Here is a 13428-nt window from a genome sequence, read left to right as displayed (position 1 = left end):
ACATTAAGTGGCAGAGCAGGAACTAAACAGAAGGAGAAGGTTACTAAACAGAAAATGATTCTTGATCGGGCATTGAGGGATGACACTTCTCTGCCTGAGACTTCCTAAGGTGTGATTTCTTAAGTCTGCGGGCTGTTAAAGATCACTTAAGAGTCCTCCACAGTAGGGCCAGCAGAAAGGTGTATTTGGCCCTACGTCACCACAGGAAACCTCATTGATTTAGTCAGTACTTCTGTCACGTTATAACATGGATTTGATGATAAAGTCTTCACAGATACCAAAAGGACTGCTCGGAGGAAAGGACTGCTTGGCCATACCTCTCGTCTACCAATTCCCATCTAAAACAGAGCATTCCTTGTGTATCATAAGTCTGAGAAACATCTGTTGAGATATTTTCTTTCTGTGGTGGTCAGCATACCCAGGCCTTAGTCCTGGGTAATTCCTCAGGCATTATGCCAATGCAAATAAATATGCCATTATGCCTGAGCAGGTTTCTGGTGCTGTTTGCATGGGTACTGAGGGTGACTCAGAATGCATGAGTGGAAAACCAAGGCCTCAAACTTAGAGACTAAACATTAAAAATGTCACTACATACACAAACACATCCACACTCCTGTGTGGACAGTCTGCCTGTGAACTGTTTGACCACAGCCTTCAACAAAGAACACAGCCTAAAATTTCATGCTGAGAATTCCATAGCTCTCACTTTGAGAACGCCACAGGAAAATTTAAGGCTTGAGTGCTTTGTAGTTAATACTCTGTATGATTTGCTAGGAAGGTTGGACTCTGGTCAGTGTCCTCTGGATTACTTTTTGCCCATCAGTTTTGCATTCCTTGGAACAGCTTACCTTTCCCTTTACTGTTTCCCACTATGTTTCCACCTAAACCATAGCTCCTGCCGTTGAAAGCTGTATTCTACAATGATTAAAGTTAAGAAATGGTAAGATTAAAACATAAGAATCACTAGATGGGGGGAGATTCAGGTGGCACAGACAGTATTCAGGTAACTACTTTTACTGGTCTGTAATAAGAGCAAACTTGTCAAAGGTTGCAAGGGATTTTAATGACATTTAATTAATTATTTTTAAATCTTTACTCAATGAAATAACATTTATTAGACTGACTAGCAGTAGGGAGACATTTGTCAGCAGTGCTTAAGTTGGCAGACTCTCTGTTACTATACATAGCCAGAGAGGCAGAAAGTAAACATCTTATAGGATTAGCAGCTATGTTCACAGCTGAGATGAAATTTGGACATTTCATTAGTATAAGATTGATTCTGACATTTCATAAAGCCAAAATGCAAACAAAAAAATGTGTCTGATATAAATACAGTATGCGGCTGGTACTCAGATAAAGTTCAAGAAGTGCAGCAGCTTTAGTGCCATGACAAAGGAAATACAGAAGGGTCATTTAAGGACCCAACTTCTGCTGAGCATTTCAGCATCTGCTTAATCCTATAGGCATCAACCAGATACTTTGTACTTATTAAAAGCACACAATAATACTAATCATTAGAAAACAGGACAAATTGCCATGGCTAGTTATTGTTAATGGTGGGAGGAATTACACCATCCTCACCCAGGGAAACAATATCACAACTGATATTTTATGGAAGCTTTCATTCCTTGTGCCATTCTCTTAGTTTAAGCTAACCACAGCTTGGCTGGTGAGACTTGAGACACACATGACATGCCACAGTAGGAAACACTCCATTACCCTATTACTTAATGTTGTTTTCTTTTAACCTCGCCATGCTACAATAGGTTGAAAGTAAATATATGCCCCTCTTCTATTCTCACATCATGGCTACTCTACCTTTTCATGCTACTACATGCTTTAATGTGATTAAAGTGATTCAATGTGATTAAAATGATATTAACTTCTTTCATCAGTTAATTTTTATTAGGCTATCTAGAAAATATTTTACTGAAAAATCTTCTTTTGCATGTTAAAACAAAGTTTAAGCAAGGCTCATCTCTAAAGCTCTGCCTGCATGCACATTGCTATGTTCTGAACTGAGTGTAGGTAAGAACACTTTCCCCTAGTTTCTATAAGTCTCCGTGAGCATGTTCTCTCTTGAGGTTATACAATGGCTGCATGAAACTCAATTTAGTAATGTAAGAGTACAGTGTAACAGGAATCATCCAAACCACTTGCAGTTTTTGTAAAGTAGATTGAGGAATTGGTATTTTCTATTAATTGTGAGCAAAAGTCAGGAATTTTAAGAATGTTACTCAGTTCATTTTTCATTGTGTGCTTGGTATGAGCTACAATAGCCAACAAACATGCACAAAAAAGATTCCTTGCCTACAAACCCAGTAAATATCATTTGTTTGCAGAAGTGAGAATTCATTAGATGAGACCTGATATTAAAGGTCTCTGCAGAGGAAGATTGCACAGCCTTGCCAGACAATCTAGCTCATTGTTGAACTATTTCTACTGTTAAAAAAGTTTTCCTCAGGCTCAGCATGTATACTCCTGCAGCTGAAGTCACTGGACTTTGTGCTCACTTTCTTCAAGGAGAAGTAATTTCTATTTCTCCATAGGGTAACTATTTCTATCCATACATACATATATCCACACCTTATCTTGATGCCCTTTTCAGTCTTTTATCATCCAGCCTCTCTTTCTTAAGCCAAATTCCCTCCTTTCTTCCTTCTCTCCTGTCTTTCCTCCCTCCCAGGTTGCACTTCCTAGCCTACTGATTATTTTCACTTAGGTTCTCCAGAGATAGCACATGAGCTCCAGCCCTTCCATGCCTCAGCAGATTAGGAGGCGTTCTCTCCAAGGTTTGCAGTCAATATTCCTACTCATACACATCTGGCCTAAGGCTTCCCTGTTCCAAAACAACACAACATTACCCATTTAGATATGGCTATGGCCAATCTGTAAGCCCTAGATCCTTTTCTAACTGCTCCTTAACCAGCTTCCTCCTTCCTCTCTTCCTACAACTGCTCATTCCTGCCTACTACTATCTTAGCTTTTTCCTCACTGAATTTAAAAGATCAGTTCATCAAGAACACTTTGGTCAGCTCAGATTATTGTTAAAAAGAGCTTTCTTCTAACTTCCCTTTTGTAAAGGACATTATCTTCCTACAAACTTCACTAAACATCTGACATTGCACTAGTAGTAAAGCACTACAAATCAGAGACATGATGAAAGCTTAGAGGCTATAATTGTTCAAAAAGAATAATTTCCTTTTCAAAGGTAAACATCGGCCTTGCAGACAAAGATAAGGCCAAGTGCACAATTAGATATGCAAGTCTGTGTTTCTGCTCCTATCTCCTGATATCAAAGATTGCAGGAAAATTCAAAATGTTTTCCTAAAATGTTAAAAAGAAATGAACAGGAAAAAGTGTAGGAGACTAGCAGGAGTCACAGCAGAACTGCCAGAGCTTTTAGGAAAGCTGTTTTCCTCAATGCAGGAAGTCTTTGAAACGGGAGATAACCAGCCATGAACTACGGCAGCCATTCAAAGCAGAAACCATCCCAAACGTTTACATTGTGTACACTGCTCTTGCAAATGAAAGCATGCCAACCTCCATCATGGTCTTTAATTACATGTCTTTGGCAGTCTGTCTCTTGTAAGCAGAAAAGTATATTGTCTATATATACTGGAGGGAGAAACAACATTTTCACCTAGGCAGTGAACTATTGCAGGTTTGAACTATCACTAACACAAAGCTACACTAAACCTAGAACAAACTTTGAAATAAATACAAGCAGAAGCCACTCTTTCTACCTTTGCTATTTCTTTTAAAATCAGCAAAGTCTATGCTTTATACAGTGGAAACTTCTCTTTATGTAAAAAAAGGTACACTGTGGACCAAAGAGAATCAGCCCTTGAATGACAAGTAATAGGAAACACCTTTGACAAAACTCTCCGTGATTCATTTTATTACAATGGACCTCACAGCAGCAGAAGTAGCCACGGAACTAAGTATTGTATAAACCACACAATAAGGGTTTCTACCTTTCCTGGATATTTAACAGATTATAAATAGACAAGGCAAAAGGAAAGTGACTACCTTGGCAAAAGTTACACAAGAAGGTCAGCACAGCAGAGATAGAAATGCAAGAGTTCTTATCCCTAATTAACTGAATTACCCATGAGCACTCATGGTGTCCCAAACCCCATGATCAAATTTGACATTCTTTGCTTTAACACTCCCACTAATTCTTTTTTTTTCCAGATGCAAAAAGGTGACCTCAGCATCAGATCACAGCAAGCACAGATTAAACAGAATTGATCATTTAGACTCTTTCAGCATCTTTTTCTCTATCAAAAGATTTCTTATCTTCAGCTACCTCTGACCAGGCATTTTCAGTGATATCAAGTCAGATTCTTTCTGCCATGACTTGGTGCATGCTAAGGTGTAAAAAAAGACATCTCAGGTCTCCATACACACAGGGGTATGTAGGCAAGCTCTGCCCTAGCAGACACCAGCCTGCCAGTACCAGTCAGTGTCTGACGTTCTAGTGGAGTCAGTCAGTCTCAATTTACTCTTCTTCCAGCCTAATGTGAACAATTTTACAGTAGACAAAAAACCCCTCCCCTCCACCTAATCTCTTATTAGTTTCCCAAGTGGAGTCCATCTAGCTTACATCAAAGAAGTGCTCTCGTTAAGCCATTGTTTTATAATCTGCTAATATTTTTCCTGCCCATAATACAGAAGACACTGGTGATAGAAATATGTCAGCAGAAAAACAAAAAGGCAGCATTTGACATGCTATTAGTCCAGGTCTGGGTGGATAAATAAATCATAGATCAAATATTCATACGGGGGGAAACACTGTTTATTTCCACTGGCTTCATTACGCACACATCTGCCATACAGCACAGTGGCAAACATCCCACAAAAAGAACGTCACAATGTACCCAAGAAAGGACTGTTGATGCAAAGGGGACAATGTATTCCCTCCTTAGAAAGTGCCTCAGTCTCTTGGGGATGTATCATAGTGGTCATACAAAATGAAGCCAGCTAGATGCATCCTTTAGCTATATCACAGTGTAAGGCCAGGTAATTCATCAAGACTGAATCATTTCCAGTCTCTGGATGTTTCTCAAAGTCATTTCTGCTGTAAGTGCACTAAGTATTTCATCCCTCTCTTTAAAATATTGAAACCCACACACTACTGTTAGATGAAAACTGTTTTCTAACCCTATTCTGATCCTACTTCAGGCCTACCCATTAGGGTATTCCCATCATCTTCTAGGAAATTATAAAATAAGAACATTAAGTTGGTAGATGTATATATATAGATATATATATAATGTATATGTTTTAGCTCACAAGGCTCTCCATAATAAATTACACCAATGCTGCAAAACTGAACCCAATTTATTTTGATGATGCTCCAAATTAAAAACATCAGTAAAGAAACCACCTTGGCAATTGATTCAGATGCAACCTTAACTACAATGATCACTCTCTCCTAAAAATAGTGCCACTGAAATCAGGTCACCCAGACTCTAAGAAATAAAACACACATAGATATGTGGAGTCTTCAGTTACTAGAACTCTATAGCTTGGGTCTTTAGTAGTGAAATGAACCATTCAACAACAACAAGCATTTTGGGTTAGAAGTCTGCCACTAGGCAGATGCCTGTGACCCACATGTGACAACCCCTTTCAGATGGTGGGGAATGATTAAAAACAAAAATCAAGAGCTCTTTTCTATATCTTCAGAAAGCAGTTAACTCCAGAAGCAGCATCTCAGGATAAAATTCACCTTGGTCTCTAGACAAATGCTGTGTGGAAACACTCAGAGACAGAAGGTCATGTTGTTTAAAGCTCAAAGGTGCCTCTGGTACTCTTAAAGTACCATTTTCCAAAAAACACTTACAGTGTAGAGGACCAAGTGTTGCTAAAATACAGTCTCAGTTTGTTTCTTCAGAAAACACAGCCTAAACAAGCGCTGAGCACAAAGAATGAGAGATAGGAGAGAAAAAATCCCCATCAACTCCATTTTAATTGTGAAAATAAGTTTTCTGGAGGCCCTAAGCACAGGACTGGTAAAAAAAAGTACAAGTTACACTCCCCACATGTCATTCCCGGGGCAAAGAAAGACTAATGAGAAGCCAGGAAGCACTCACAGTACTGGCAGAGGAGCAACTCATGTCCTGGTAATTAAGCAGCTACAACTAGAGGCACAGCAGCAGCATGACACTGTCTCTTTGGCTTATAGCAGTAATCCAAGTCATTTCCAGTCAGCCTTGTTTCGGGGAAAATGGAAGCTGTTTGCCACCCAGTGCAACAAACCCCTTTAATGAAAGCTTCATTTATACACAAGGAAGCTCATCTCATTTTTATGGCACAGTATCACATTGACTTCGTTATTGCTACTGAAAGGCAGTGCTGGCTCACAAGGCACGTGTCTGTATAGAGGCTTTCTTCCCCCTCAACAACAGCAATTTCTATTCAATTGTTTCATTATTCATGGCTGAGCGAGGAAACACTGCCATGGTGCCATATTTTGCTATGGTCTCTTTTTGCTTACAGGCTTATACTACAACTAGTTAATGTTCATCACCATACCCATTACAACTCTGGTATCTCATTAATTGATCAAGAGTTCAAAAGCAAGTGCTTACGTTCTCTGCATCCACTCATCGTGAGAGAGCAACTAAGGAATAGTTGTAACTGAACACCTCCAGCCCTGGGTTACACCACACCATCTTCCACAGCTTCAGCCTTACCACTCCTGCTATCCTGCAATCACATTGTGTGTTCTCTACTACTTGATTGGACAAAAATATTATTAAAAATTCCAAGTTATCCCCAAAAAAGGAAGGGAAAACAAAGATCTAACCTAAACCTCAGCTGTCCAGGAAATACTAATGCTCTTCCCCACAATATTAATGGTAATGCTAAAATCCAGGTAACTTTAGTTACATCATAGTTTCAATTAATGTCTGGCAACTAGCAATCTGAATTTAATTTGTTCCTACACAACACACAAAGCCAAACCATTCTTTTAATCACTGAACACTTCCCAAACAAGTGCCTATTCCTCCCAGACTTAGTCAGCATTTACACTTAAGCCACAAAAACACTTAGATTGTACCACTTACCTCTTCTCTTTTACCTTCATGTTCTCAGTTTCTGTCTCTTCTCTGTACAGAACATTAAACACTAGCAGTAACACAGATACGTTTTCATCTCAAATAACTACACTTACCAACTGGAGACAAAGAGACTATAGAGTCTTAACAAAAAAGCCTGCATTCAAATCACATCTGCATGTTGCAATAGTCTGTGAAAAACAAAAAATGAACCAACAAGAGCTACACCTAAGGTTAAACAAATGAAAATCCACTCTTACCTCTTCCTTGGGCCTTACTAAGTAAGTTTCTGGGAGAAGCAGAGCAGCTGAGGCTTTCTCAGAGACAGATGAAATGAGATGGGCTCACTTCAGGAACAGGTGTCCCTCATTCGCTCCTTTTCACAATCATGGAACAATCCTGAAACAAATTAAGTTCAGCTGCTTCCCTGTAGAGAAACATTAAGGGTGATGTTTTTAGATATTATAGGTAAATGCTCACCATTAAAAACTCACGTGTGGGAAATTCCTACAAAGCTCCATATTAAAGTCATACATGCAATACATTATCAAGGTCATTCCCTTGCTACAGTTCAGTAAAGGATGCATTTCCTACAGGAGATAGCACAGCAGACTTTAACTCCAAGGGACATTCAAAGAATGGCTGCTTCATTCCTGCAAAAGGAACCAATTAAAGACTCAGTGCTAAAAGGAATTTTGAATGTATTGCTCTTGAATGAAACAATGTTTGAAGAAGGAAATGAATTTGTTTATGAGATGCATTGTTGCCTTTGCAGAGTTTTACCACCACAGTTTTCCTCCAAGAGGAAATAACATTATTAAACAAGAAGGAAGAAACTCCATAAATCCCAGTAAGGCAGCTTAACATTACGGTCAACAATGACATGGTAAGGTCCCTACCACAGTTTTATTCATTACTTTTAATTATAAACCCTCCAGAGATGCTAAAGGTCGGTCTAGATCCAAATTCCTTTCAAATGGTTGAGATTTTAACTTGAGCCTGATACATATTGTTACCTGTTTGAATTGTTTTTAAACATGAATCCTTTAGAGCTTGGATTAGCCTTATGTTGGACATTTCACAGAGCCTATCAAAACAGGGCCCCAAACCCCACCTAATACAAATATAATGTATTCAGCACAGCAATCTAACTCTTTAATGTACATTTTTGGAAGCTGCATTATCAGGTAGATCTGCCAAGACAGAACAGGCCCCAGAAAATAGGTTCTCCAAACTGTATACCAGAATCAGGTAATTACATTGTATGATAATGAACCAGCCCAGTTACGGAAGCATCAATACTGCCTTAGTAGTTCCTGAAAGTAAAACAACTGAATTAGTGTGCCATCAGAACTGTGTTATTATACTACACAAACACAGCACAAAGCTTCCAGCATTTCCCTGCTCCTGGCCTCATACTCATTCCAGTAAGAAAATTGTGTCTTGTTGCTGCTTTCTCTGCAGCTCTCATCCATTTTCTCCTCTCTGGAGCTGCACAGACTGACCCAAACAGCAGGGACTGGAACAAAGTTTTGTTGAGACCACCTCAGAAGAAGGGAAAAAAAAGAATGAAGGTATGGAGAAACAAGGAAAAGTATGAGATACATAACATGGGAATCAGTGGCCCATCCTAATGATTAATTCATCACAAGAACACTGAAGTTCTGTTGCTGCATTAAACCCTGCTTATGCCTCTACAGACACGTAGATCAAGTATTGTGAGGATTGAAGCCCATAGGAAATGGGAGATGTTGAAGACAACTGCAGCAATTCTAGAACTGAAAGAAGATGAACAGATGCTAATCTGTATGTAGTAAAATAAAGACAATTTTACCTTCAGCAGCCCTCTCCCTGATAAAGTTATTGACCATATCAACTTAATTTGGTTCTACTTATTTTCTCTTTTCTAGTCCTGTTAAGTCAGAATATCCTGACATAACTAAATACACAACATTCCTTCCAAGTGCAGTTGGCCTTACAAATTTGACCTAGGGTCTCCTAGAGCATAGCTGTGATGGAAAAAAAAAGATGCAGGAAGCTTCAGAGAAGTCACACACTCAAACAACTCATCTTCTTAAGTTCCCATAGTTTCTTCTGTACTTGTTAATTTATTGAAAGGTCTCCTGTGCTAACCAGAGATCAACCTAGCTAGCCTATTCCTTCTTGCAATGGAAAAAAACAAACCAGCCTTTAGCTGCCAGCACAGGCAAGTCCTAACCAAGCAGTATCTATACTGGTCTCTTTTTGGTTTCTTTTATTCTCTCACATAGAAAAAATAGAAGGAAAAAAAAAAAGAGAAACCACATTTCCCAAGTTCCTCTGAAAGCTCTGAGTCCAGCTCAACTCATCTGCATCAGACTGCCTTGGGTCAGAGCCCTTGCTGGAAGGACTCTGAACTCCTGGCTGGAGTGGAATTCAAGGCAAACCACACTGCTTTGTGGCCCAGCAGGAGCCTGAGCCCCCCACAAAGAGGTATGGAAAACATCTGACACTCCCTTCTCCTGAAAATCTACAAACTGCTAATAAGATGCAGAAGCTGGACATGAGACAGGCCAGTATTTCTTGACTTTGCATAATAATATGCTACTTTGCTTTTGCTTTGACATCTTTTCAAATACATTCAGTTTACTCCCTCCTCTCATCTTTATGTTTTACTTTTCATGTGCTCCTTTGAGCAGGAACCTTCTGCACTGTACACTTACAGGACAGCACAACTGAGTAGAACATTATGTAATTAGGGCCTGATCCCATTTGTTTCCCCATCTCTACCTTCCTACTATGGTAGAGCTGCAGAAGGTGAAGTATGCTAGAAAGGTTCTGAGATGTCTCCCTGAAGGCAAAGAGTGGTTTTTCTCTCCTGAAGATATTAAAAAAGCACACTAGAAAACCCTCCCAAATTCATCTTTTCTTCAAAAAAAAATAGTATGGCATTTATTCTGGATTTAAGCCCCTATGGCTCACATTTTCAAGCTTATGAGATAGAAATGTATCTTTATCCTTGAATGGAAGTTGAGTTTCTAACAGAATCACATGAATTCAGGAATGTGGGGCTTTTTGAAAATGCCCTAAATATCATGAGGTATGGACAAACTGGCAGCCCTGGGCCCACCCACAAAGGCAGAGGATCCCTGAGGAGCTGCAGTACCTCAGCCCATCTGCACCCTGCCACACCACCCACCAGCCCTCCCCAGCTCTGTTCCAACTCAATCTTGCTGCCAGGCACACCCTGGGGCTGGCACTCTCTCAGATTCACTTCAGAAAAAGATATTCCCTTCTGTGGGAGATCCTTTCAGAGAATGCACTGCTGTTCCACCTTGTGCTCATTTTTCTGGGTTCCTCTCTATGGCCAGAAGAGTGACTCTGTTTTCATCATCACAGTTCCTTCTCCTCCCAGTTCCTGCAGTGAAGGCAGGTTCCCCATTTCCACTGCACTGTCCTTGGCATGCAAAAGGTGTCACTTAAACCAGGAGTGAATGGTGCCATTTGAGTTCCCATTCTGTACCCAGACTCTGAAAGAACCATGGCCACAGTTCACCACAGGCAAAAGCACAGATGGAGGGTAAACAGGTGTGTAGCACAATGTTGTGCCATGCTTGGAGATAAGCTGTGTAGCAACTTATTTTACCTTTCCAGTGCACAGTCATATTATTTTTGTCTAAATTTGAAAAACCCAAATCACAGACACAAGGAAAGCAGGCAGAATACTCTTCTACTGTGATTACATGGACTCAATAGTTAATAATGATGTCTCATTAGTTAATAATCATGATCTGGGAAGGGATATAAGAGACCATCAGTGGGACAGAGAATGGGAAGGCTGCAAATGTAGGTGTTCTCAAAAAATGAAAAGGAGCATAGCTGCCAGTTCTTCTTAACAGGGCAAGACCTCCTTATACTTCATAATCTGAGCCCCTGTTTAGGTATCTCTTCTCCCCCTCTAATCTGTTGTGTTTGTAATCTTCTGTTCCTATGTAACTGTGCATGAGCACAGGATGAAGTCCACTGCAGACTGCTATTAGAACAGAGTTCTAGACTCTGCTGTCAAACAAATCACAGAATTCTCTCAGAAACATCACAGAAACTGTTAATGACAACACAGAGGTGAGTACATGCAACTTCCCCAGCACAGGTTCCCAACAAATGATAATTTTTGACCTTGACCACAAGGAATGATACACTCATCATAACATGGACATCAAGACAATGCAACATGCAAGTCTTCATGAAGGAGAGATGATTGCATGTTTACCTGCTGGTTACATCTCAGGTCATTAATTTGAAATCTACAAAGAAATGACTGATTCTTCAAATCTACATCTAGCGTCAAAATCAGCATTTCTGTTCCCCTTCCTTTTATGTCGAAGATGCTTGTCTGCTCAGGACATGGAGCAATCAGGCAAAATTTTGTATGAGCTTTAGGAAACCTACATGAAATTGGTAGGTCACACAGGTTTCAATTCCTGGAAATGGCAGAGAGACAGAAGAGCATCTGGTGGGCTTAAAGGGCTGACTGTCAGAGGAACGTCAGGGGCACAGCCATGTTCTAAGATCTAATGTCAGCTCTTCCATTTGATTTTGCCACAGCAAAATCTTAACTAAAATATCATCTTGGCAATATTGCCTAAACTTTGACTACCTGACTTTGCAGCTGGGACTGCCTTTAAACACTGTCGTCCGTAGGTCTCAAGTAGATCCTTTGAATGAGGACGTTTGCTTTGTCATTAAGCAACTCTGTGTCTTCCTTATTTTCAAAGGTGCAGAAAACCTCTGAGTTCTGTTCTTTCCAGAGGTGCTCAGTGTTTGACAGGGGCATGAGTGCCAGCACAGCCCCCATGGTCCTGCTGCCCCACAGACCCCTTCCCCATGGCTCCACTGCCCCACTGCCCCCCTCCCCACAGCCCCCCCTTCCCCACAGCTGCCTTCCCCACAGCCCTACAGCCACCTTCCCCACAGTAACCTTTCCCCATAGCCGCCTTCTCCACAATACCCCTTCCCCACTGCCCCACAGCCGCCTTCCCCACGGCACGGTGCCATCGGCAGCGGAAGCGCTGCGAGGTGCCGGCGCGGCAGCGCTGCCTGTGCCCGCTCCTTCGCTCTCATCAGCAGGAGCCCTGCGAGTGTCTGTACACTCAAAGCAACGGTGCAAGGATTCTTCTCTAGATCTTTCCATTCTTTGCAAAAGAAGGTTAATGCCTACGAAACCATTTGGGCATAGTCTGGAAACGCAGAGAAGGAATTAGAAGTAACAACAGAGAAATCCTGTGTTCTCCTATGCCTTGGTAAATACGTTAAATAAACAGAACAGTTTATTTGAAGCTGCTCTTACTGTGCAAAGTTTGTCTCTGACTTTTCAAAAGAACAGATATAGCTAGAAAATGATCTTTTTTTCTTTGTTCTATAGCCTCCCACAGCCCAATACCACTGCACTTGCTCATGTCCAGGCAGCCTATCTCCACCTACATTACTGGCCAACGATTCAGGTTCACCTGATCCTTTTAAGACCAACAGACACACATCACACATACCTCCTCCCCCACCACCCCCACCAAAAAAACCCTCAACTCCCTTGTATAATAGGGTTGTCACAGTGCAGTCTTTCCTTTTAATCCCTGAGTTGAAATGCAGTGATAGACGTAGATACATCTGTCTGAGAGCTTGAGGGCTGTGGGTCATCTAGGGTTTTCGGTGATGACTGATTTCAGATGCACAAATTAACATTAATAGAGATGGCTAATTACATTTTCTTTTTCCTCACATAGAAAATATGTCCTTTCTGTGAGAATGTGCATTTGGTATCCCCTCCTTTGCTCTCCCCCAACACCCCCCAGTGTTCCTCCTGATTTAGAAACTCATAGTCACTGTACTTCCAGATCTGCTCAAGTGTCCCCAGCCCTGACCACATTTAGGACCTAAAAGTTAGTTTGTTTTATCTAGACTTGCTTTTTCCTAGGTCCACCTTCCTTCAATTCAGCTTCTTGCTTCTAACCTTTCAGCTTATCAGCATTGATTTATTTAATATAAAGTAGTAAGGTTACCTTAGATCAATTATACCTTTTTTTCTGTGCAATTTCCAATGCTTAATACATCTGTTAGTGCTCAGCCGCAGGGACAACTTGTCCAGCTGCATCCTAAATTATTTCAATCCTTAATTCAATTGTATTTTTGTCACAGCCCAGCCAATGAGCATAATTCTTTTATGGCTAAGAAGCCTCTTTAGAAATAATCCAATAGCCCATATTAAAATATTGGTCCTTGTGAAAACTGCCAAGTGCCTGACTTGTCATAACTTTGAAGACAGGCTCTGAGTCTCTTTCGGCATTGCTGATTCTTTGGTGCTTGGAGGCTTAATTTTAAAACA

Source organism: Colius striatus, chromosome 14 (genome assembly GCF_028858725.1).
Source record: "Colius striatus isolate bColStr4 chromosome 14, bColStr4.1.hap1, whole genome shotgun sequence".
Lineage (NCBI taxonomy): Eukaryota > Metazoa > Chordata > Aves > Coliiformes > Coliidae > Colius > Colius striatus.
The sequence above is the reverse complement of the archived record's forward strand: the minus strand, read 5'-3'. Positions refer to the sequence as shown.